General features: G+C 37.3%; 1 long non-coding RNA gene across 1 annotated transcript; it reads left to right on the forward strand.

Annotated features, from left to right (window-relative positions):
• The first annotated feature begins 3,576 nt into the window (after positions 1 to 3,576).
• LOC132602236 (uncharacterized) lies at positions 3,577 to 7,802 on the forward strand. Its single transcript, XR_009567675.1, has 3 exons — positions 3,577 to 3,733; positions 4,267 to 4,448; positions 7,433 to 7,802. It is a non-coding gene; the product is annotated as an uncharacterized LOC132602236 (long non-coding RNA).
• The last annotated feature ends 1,909 nt before the right edge of the window (positions 7,803 to 9,711 follow it).

A 9,711-nucleotide genomic window follows, 5' to 3' on the forward strand; every position in this document is an offset into this window, starting at 1 on the left:
AGCAGGGGTAAATTACGACGAGTTTATAGTTAGAAGAAGTAATAGTATGATTGAGACAAGAGTATAGAGGAAGAAGAATTGTGACGAATATAAATGTATTAATAATACAGCTTGTGAGGTATTGAGGTTAAGATTGACCAGAAAGGGTAAAAGGTTAAGTATGCCTACTCCACAGAGTGTAATTAAACCATAGTAAGAATCGTGAATAAGGTTAAAAAAAGTGTTACATTATAGGATTGATTACGAACAGGATATAATGTGAATATAATGAGGATTGTTATGAAAATGAGTAAAGCCTAGTGAGGAAGTGACTAAAGGATATGACGTGATCTATGTGACTAAAGTATAAAGGCAAATGTGAAATGCAAAGGCAATGTGTAGAACGAAAAAGAAAGATTTATAAAGTTCTATAGAGAAAGTTCAAAATAAAGATTATGCGATAACGGAAATGAAAGCGAGCACAAGAAAAGGAGTTAATTGAAAGAAGGAAATAAGAAGGAAGTGAGCTAGAAAACAGTGCAGTAATAGGTTACGACATGTATAGCCGAGAACACGAGTAATATAAGTGACAGAGTTGTGAAAGACCAAACTACAGAAAGATGAGCAACGAAGCAGAATGAGTGCCAGAAAATGACTAGTATGATAAGAACAAATAGGGATGAACAAATACGTTTTGAAAATGAGAAAGGGGTTATGTAGAAGTAGTGTTTTCCAAAGGATACAGAGGTAGCATAAGATTCCTCGTGTACAGAATAAAAGATGGACACAGACTGGAGAAATGGTAAGGGAATTCTAAAGGAAACACCTTGGAAAGACTATGACTAAGATTGGATATATTTTATACAAGTTGTACAAGAATAGTTATGCAACCTACGAATATTTGTATGCTAAGAATGAGACCAAGTGAGTACTTGATAAGAAGAGTAGGGATTTAGTAATAACAATGCGATTATGATATTTTGGGTACATCAAGGAAAGGTGTAAGATGGTTTGAGCCAAATTACCGAGATAGAATTAGTACTGAGGGAAAATAGGACATGGCCATGGTTGAGCTGAAGATTTATCCCGATACCGATTGTAAGATACGAGGGGAGAATTCAAGGTAAAGCATGAAGACTAGTGAAACGACGCTAAGGCATTTCTCGGGCTAATTTGAGCACCTTCGCATATTCTTGTAAAGATTGCAACATAATGTGTGACAGAAAAACTAAGAGCAAAATTTGAGTAAAGAGGCAATAGAAGAGTTTGAATTAAAGATAAAGAAACGACACGAGATAATATGCCTAAAGTGTTACGAGTTGGGTTAAGGGAAATTGTGAAATGGTTTAAGCGGGACGATCAGAACGAGCTGGTTACTAGAAGACCTTGAATTTATATGTCAAATAAAAAAAAATTCTTTCAGAATTATACTAGTTAATGATAGTCAGATCACAGAGCAGCTATGTAAAGTTATTACATGAGGGAACTCCGGCGCTACTTGATAGCCAACTCTTAAGATTGAGATTATGAGCTAAAAAGTAGAGTGACAGTTAAAGTCTTTTAAAGAAGTCGAGAAGTGATACATGAGGCTGAAGATTCCAGAATATAGACTGGAACAGCAGAGCAATGTAAGGTTATTGAAGTAAAATAATTTTACACCTTAGAAAATTTCGTTTTATTCATAGAGTCTGCGAAGGGTCTACAGGTTACCAGAGGCATGAAATACTCCAAGGATTGTAAAGTCTAATAAATCGACGAGGGATGTCTACGCGTTATAAAATCTTATGTAAAGATTAAGAGGTAATATGAAGTGAACGATACATCTTAAGGGAGTAACTTATAGAAGAAGAAAGGGTCGAGTTATGACTAAGTGCACCAGAGAGAGAGTAAGATTTCAGTAGAAGAGCTCGCAATACAACTGTAACGACGTGGAATTATTACCTCGAGAGACAAGAGCAAGAGGAAATATTATGGGAATGGTTACTTAGAGATCTGGAATGTGTTATAGTAAATCGAAGGGAATCGACCAACGAAAGAGGCATGTGAAGGGCATAATTCAATAAAAGAACACTTGAGGAAGTATTGGGAGTGCATGACTAGTCTAACATTCGAGGACGAATGTTCTAAAGGGGGGAAGGATGTTACAGTCCGTATTTTTGGACCAGGAAATTGAACCGTCCAACATGAGAAATTGATGTGATTCTTCGAGTTAACAAAGAACCAATCGACCAGGATCTTATTCTTGAAGCGATTGATGGGCAGAATTCAAGAGACGGACGTAAATTGGGCTATACTTCTCGAAATTATGTGATTTCAAGACGAGGAGAAAGATGACGATTTGAACTATAAAAATAACTATTGAATGGTTTAAATCAAGTAAGTATTGAAGGCGGAATGATGGAAAGAAAATTAGGGTTCTGGATATGAACTAGAACGAATTTTAATAAAGAAACGCGGTCTTGAATGATCAAGAACCAAAAAAGTTCCTAAGTCACCACTTGAAATCAACTTACGTGATATATAAACACCACACGCTATTGAAAACAAGATAAAGACTATCACCACCTTGATTGGAATAAAAAACAAGGATAAAGAACACCAAATAGAGAAAACAACTCTATTGCAAACTAGGGTTTAAGCTCAAAAACGTGAATAGTGTTTAACAAAGAATAAGAACCCTTTATATAGGCCTAGGGTCTCTTCTTTGATGACTACAAATCCCTATTCTACTCTAGAAAGGAAATAGCTAAAAACAAGGAATGTAAAATTCCTATTCTACAAGGAAAAGAATAAAGAAAACTGAATCCTACTAGATCTAGGATAAAAGTCCTACTAATGATAGGAAATTAAATCCTACTAAAATATAAATAAAGAAACAAGAAACCTATTTAGAATAGGATTCAAGAAACAAGAATTGGAAATAATCTTCAAACTTGAGCTTCTTGGACTTTTTCTTTTTCTTGAATTGAAGTCTTGTGTTTCTTGATTTTCTTGAATTTCTTGATATTCTTTATCTTTCATCAGATATTTTACCGAGGCCATAGGATTTGGTCATATTCAAGCATGAAAATTAAATAACTCGGTGTATACAAGGAATAAAGTCCCGGAATGATTTAGGACGAAAAGGTGTGACGACGATGATTGCAAATAATATTTTATGCATGGAAAATGAGGTTATGAACTAGTGCTATATCACATGAGTAAGTTGAGGTTGACAAATGCACTTGAACGCGAGGAATGAGATTTGGACTAATAAAAACGAGATGCTTGCTTACCCGACGTGCTTGCTTCACTTAATTATTTTCTGACCTACTTGGTTGAGATACCTAACACGTGTATTAAGTATTAAACAAGGACGGTACACGTGTTTAAATAAGATAGGAGCCAACATGTGTTATATTTAAATAAAGCAAGTAGGTGAATCACCTACTTGCTAAATTATCCAAATGTTACATTTGTGCTAACAAGTAAAGACAAAGTGCACCTCTTCCACCGTCCAAATTAATTTGCCTATTACAATTCATATATATCAATCCTTAAAAGTGAAGTAAATCATTTTAGGTGCTGTTGTACGTGTACTATGCATATGAGAACACCTCTTAGTCATTTAGAAGCCCTTCCAATTGCACCTCACGAACAGCCCCTCTTTAAGGCTATTCTCTTGCTATTTTCATCTTGGTTTCGAGGATTTGATTGTGAAGTGTTGGGAAAGATTTCTCCAGATCATCCTACTCATTTTCCTCACATAAATAAGGTATGAATTCAACAATCTTTCTCAATCAGTTCATCACCACCTTGAAGAATTTCACTTTGAGTTCTTCTTGATGTAGAAATTAAGGTTCTTAGTAGTATTTGAGGATCTGGTAGTGTTGTAGGGCTGTAAGCATAATTATAAATATGTATATGTGTTATTTTTCAAGTTGATATCATACTCTTCTCCATGTATTTTTGATCTTGCGAAGTAAAGGTCAAAAATTGTGTTTTCGATGTTGTAGTTCGGGGGACTGTTTTGGGAGTTTGTTCTTATGATATTATATGATTGGAAATTAATTGAATAACTTGGAGGTGTTGTTGTTGTTGTTGTTGATATTTTTAATATTGTTGAGAAATTTAGGAATGAAGATCGAGTTTAAAACTAGTGTTTAATTGACAAGCCGAACTTGCCGCTCGTCGCTTTATCGTTTGAATTATTGAAAATGTTCTTATATTATTGAGGGGATGGATTGATGGGATTAATTGTTGATGTTGTTAATATTGCTGTTGGTATTGTTGTTGATGATTTGGCAGAGCTGGATTCTCGGGGTTTGTGGAATTTATAGAGGAAATGCTGTCCGAATTTCTATAAATGACGTGCTAGCTTAGGGTTGGATTCCTAAGTACCTATAGCTAATGATTGGTATCTTCTGATGCTGCTGTAGATCTTCGGAGGCCTGAGACTTAGGTTTTCATTAGCTTATGAAGCGGACAAGGTATGTAAAGCTAACCCTTATTTTTTTTTGGCAAGATCTTTATGAAACAAAAGACGACGAGCGTATAACTCCAAAGAAGTTCCTATTCTTAGAGACACTAGGATGGTTAATGTCTTTGATTTCCAGAACCTATTTCATTATGTTTTGGTACGTGTCTATGATTCCTGAAGTTCTATTGGATATGATCCATAATGACATTCGAGTGGCATTTGACATAACTGTTGTCTTTAATACTCAAGTGTTGGTTTATTCTACTTATTCTATTGAGTCTCAGATGATGATTTAGTTTGCATATGGTTACTCACTACTCTGCTCGTGCATACTGTTAATATATCTTTCACCGAGTCCCGGGTGTTATGTCCCGTATTTTCATACGTCGGGACGTTTTAAAATAAGCGCGACGAGTTAAAGGCAAGACTATCTTAAGATATGAAGTAGAGATTTTAACTTCCGGTTTCGTGTCGAGTCACAATTTATCCACAACTTTCGTGTGGCATTAAACTAGTAATGGAAAATTGGGATTAAACTAACCATAATTGGATTAAAAAGTGGGATTGGAAAGACAAAAAAAAATCAGTCCACTTTATGCCTTGTTTGGCCGTGCCATGTAAGGCTTTGGTCAAAGAATCTTGACCCAATTTAGTGTAATCCACATGGCCAACTCAATGAGGGGAACATATTGACACAAAGTCTGATCACTCCACAGCTTCACAACATAATTTTCATCACCACAAGTCAAGAAACATTTAGAGATAGAAGGAGTAGAGAGAGGTGCTCTCGGCTAAGAGCTAGCCGAGAGGGTGGGGTGATATTGTGCCCAGAAATTCTAGTTTTTCTCCATCACAACTATCCCTCATCTAGTGTGTAAGAAAGTGTATTAGTTGTTGAATAGAAACAAGAAAGTGAAGCACTCAATAGAGTTGAAAATTCGGCCAAGTGAAGCACAAGATTGAAAGGTAAGAATGTTTGTTGTTTCTTGTGTTGCATGATGATTTGAATGTATAGTTCATGCATGTTGTTGTTGGATTGTGGTTGTAGTTGAAGTAGAGAGTGAGCCGTGTGTGAGGTGAGTTTATGACTGATTTCATTGTGCATGTATTGTTAGTGAATTGAATATGTATCAACATATGTAAATGAACAAAGATTGTGGGAGTTTGGTTGTGATGTTGCATGTTGGCTATTGGACTGTTTTTGCTCGAATTTAAAATGAATCATGTGTTGAAGATTCTGATGAAGTCATGCTTAATCTTGTTGAACATGTATTGGAAATGAATTGAATGCATTGTAGTTGGATAAACGAATGAAAATCATGAAGTTGGAGTAGTTGTGATGAAACCGGGTAGGGGGCTGTTTTGGACGAATTCATGGACTGTTTTGGGCTATAATTTGATTGTTGTTGTTGTGGACATTGTAGTGTATTGTATGCATGTTGAATATGTAAATTAAGGTGTTCAAGAAACGAATTATGTTGAGGGGTAGGGGCAGTCCAAAAACCGTGGACAGTTTTAGGGATTAGAAGTGAAATTGTGTGTGTTGAATGTTGGTTTTTGTTGCAAACGTGTAGTGAATGTAAAATGCCATGATTCAAGTTAAAACTGAACTGATTGTGGGCTGTTGTAAGAGTGAAGATGATGCTAAAACAGTTCCAAGATTTCATGAAAGTAAAGTCATGAAAAGTGTTGTGTTGTTGCAAGTTAAAACTGGAAAATTGCTAAGTAAGAATGGAAATGATGTGTGTGTTGGGTTGCCGTGTGTATGAGACTATTTTGGGTGGTGTAGGGACTGCCCAAGTTCCCTAAGTCATGCTTAAACAAGTTTTGATCAATATATGACAGAACGACTAGCCATGTTAGCTAGTAACGCTAGTTGGGTTAAATGCGAACGAAACGTCGTTTAATTGTTAGAAAGGAGTTGTGAATGTCACAATACGTGTTGAATGCCCTTGTAGACTAATTGTAGTTCTTCACATCTTGATATAGGATAAGTATTGTTGGGCAGCAAGTACAAGTTAGAATACAACTAAACGCAAAAGGTATGTAAAGCCTATTCCTTCTTTCTTTTGGCATGTCCTAGACGTAAGAATGAAACGATATGAATTTTGGGGTAAATTCTATTCTCTAGTTTCATGTATGGCTTATGAATCTATATTTCACTAATGTTATTGTCATGTACCTACAGTATGAGTGACTAATGAACGATGCATGAAAGTTCCTATACTTAAAGAATTGCACAACTAAAGACATACTTGACTTCCAAAAGCTATACCATATTAAAGTGACATATGTACATGAAGTCTAAAACGTTTCTTGTAATAGTTTGTTATGAGACTTGAAATGAACTGAAGGTGAACATTATTTTGACACTTAGAGCGGGTTAGTTGCTTATCCCTTGAGTCTAAAAAGATGATTTGCATATATGTGGTTGCTTATTATTCTGCTCGTGCTTACCGCTATATCCTTCACTGAGTCCCGGGCCAGGGTACGTTTTCGTGCGCACATTTATTATATTAATCACCGAGCCCCTCACTAGAGGGCCGGGACACGTTATGTATATATATATGATGATGATATGATGATGTGATGATGTGATGATATGATGATATGATGATATGGAGATGATAGTGGCCAGGAGGGCATATTCCTTATTACCGAGTCCCTCAGGAAAGGGCCGGGACACGTCTATGTTTATGTTATGATGCTATGATTTTAAATTACCGAGTCCCTCATAAAAAGGGCCGGGACACGTCATGTATGTTTTATACAGAATGATTATGCAGCTTTGACTACAAAACTCTATAATAGCAATGATATGAGAATGATACAGATGAAATATGTTCAAAGGCAAGTTTTATGAAATTCTGTTGTTGCAATGCATCCTATGTACCGTGTCTCAATATAAGTCTATACTATGTTTCAAGCTTTACATATTTAGTACATATTCCGTACTGACCCCCTTCCTTCGGGGGGCTGCGTTCATGCCCGCAGGTACAGACGCTCGCTTTGGAGATCCGCCAGCTTAGATCATCTTTCAGCTATTTTGGACTGCTCCTTTGTTCCGGAGCTAGCTTGTGGTATAACCTCCTTATGTTGTGTCCGTATGTGTTTATTTGGGTACGGCGGGGCCCTGTCCCGCCACATAATACGGCCGTTACTCTTAGAAGTCTGTGGACATCGGTGTGGGTCTGTTTACAGTTGTTGATGTGTTTTATGTTTTGACTTAAGTTGGGGCGTACCCAGTCGTAATGGCAGCCTTGTCGGCTTGCATATGTGTGTATGTTTGGTATTTTGTATATCGTGGCAGCCTTGTCGGCTTGCTTAGGAATATATATAAATGTTGTTGTTTGATAAGTGCAACTCCTTGGGAGATGGATGACTAAGGCATACAGAACTTGACAAATCTAAATAACTCACTATCTTCTTACATACAAATGAGATCATGACATGCTAATTATAAATTATTAGAGTTAACAGATAAATATGAGTGTCCAATTCGGGCACAAGTCACGGCCTACGGGGTTGGGTCGTGACACCGGGCCGGGTATGTTTTCGTGCACAGTTTCACTGCATTGTTCACCGAGTCCCTCACTAGAGGGCCGGGTATGGTATATATATATATAATGATATGATGATGAAATGATATGATGATGTGATTATGGCGCCATGGATGGCATGTGATGACTTTATTCACCGAGTCCCATAATGGGCCGGGTATGATATATGATATTGATATGCATGATTTACATTTCATAAGGCAAGTGTATTGGTATTTTGAATGTCTTACTTGTCTCTTGTGATCTCTATTTTAGTCATGATCCTCTTTATTGTATTTCATGCTTTATATACTCAGTACATATCTCGTACTGACCCCCTTTCTCCGGGGGGCTGCGTTTCATGCCCGCAGGTACAGATACTCGATTTGGTGATCCTCCAGCTTGGGATTTCCACTCAGCTGTCTTGGAGAGCTCCATTGTCCCGGAGCCTAGACTTTTGGTACAGATCTTTTGATGTATATATATGTTTATCCAGGGGTACGGCGGGGCCCTGTCCCGTCACATTTCACTACTGATACTCTTAGAGGTCTGTAGACATATGTGTGGGTTTTGTATAAGTTTTGTTTAGCTGTGTCTATATGGTTTGCTATGGATATTCCCGCTTGTAGTCGCAGCCTTGTCGGCTTGCGTACGGTAGTGATATGTTGAGGCAGCCTTGGCGGCTTGTGTATCGTATTGACATGTAGTGGCAGCCTTATCGGCTTGCGTATCATATTGTGTATTGGTTAGCAGTGACTCCTCAGGTGACAGGTTTATGATATGCGACGTTATGAATCTTTAGCTGCTTTTATAAGTTCCAAACAGTTCTTAATTTCAGTCTGACTAGATCTAACAGGTACATGAGTGTCCAGTTCGGGCACTAGTCATGGCCCATGGAGTTGGGTCGTGACAGATACTTCCGTAATTGACTGAAACTTAGTATGTCCATCTACGCTTGAAGCTTAAGTTGAGTTTTTCTTGTTGTGGAGTCATCTTTCAAGTAACACTGTAGACTAGGAGTTGTCTTTCCCTTGGGTAGGTTTACCATCGCATACTGTTTCCTCTTGTTCTCTCTTCTAATTCTTATAGGTTACTTCCACTATTAATTTAGGTTGCGTAGTCCGCAACATACGTCCTTCTCGGAGTCATCATTTTAATCCTCTGACATGCACTATCTATAGCATTCCCTGTGAATAGTCGAAAATGAGTTTTCTTCTTAGTAATGAATCTCGGCTGCAATATTCCCTTGACACCTCTGGAATATCCTTTCAAGAGATATAGGTGACTCACTCTCCTGATATAATTCTCCTTGATACTTAAACTCGTCGATCCCCTTTCTTTTTGCCTCAACTAGTCTAGAAACCCTTCGTCCTTATCGTTACTCCTTCCCATAATCTTAATTGTATAGTCATTACCTCTATACCTGCATTATTAAATCAACCATGTGAATCATTTGTTACATACTGATACCATGTCATCTCTTGACCTCTCGCGATTACGTAATAATCAGGAACGTTCTTCTTATCTTTAGAATCCTCTTCGGGTGTCTCTTCTTGCTTAACTTATATCTGAACAAAGGTTAAAATACATGATGATCTTAAGGGGTTCTAATTCCCTTGTTAATCATGTCCCATAATGAATCTCTCGAGAGCACTCTTTTGAGGTAAATACTCGTATCACGTCGTGACTGAACATTTATATAGGTAGTTTTCCCTATAGCACCCCTATCATCAC

The sequence above is a fragment of the Lycium barbarum genome, chromosome 7 (genome assembly GCF_019175385.1).
Source record: "Lycium barbarum isolate Lr01 chromosome 7, ASM1917538v2, whole genome shotgun sequence".
In the NCBI taxonomy this organism is placed as follows: Eukaryota; Viridiplantae; Streptophyta; class Magnoliopsida; order Solanales; family Solanaceae; genus Lycium; species Lycium barbarum.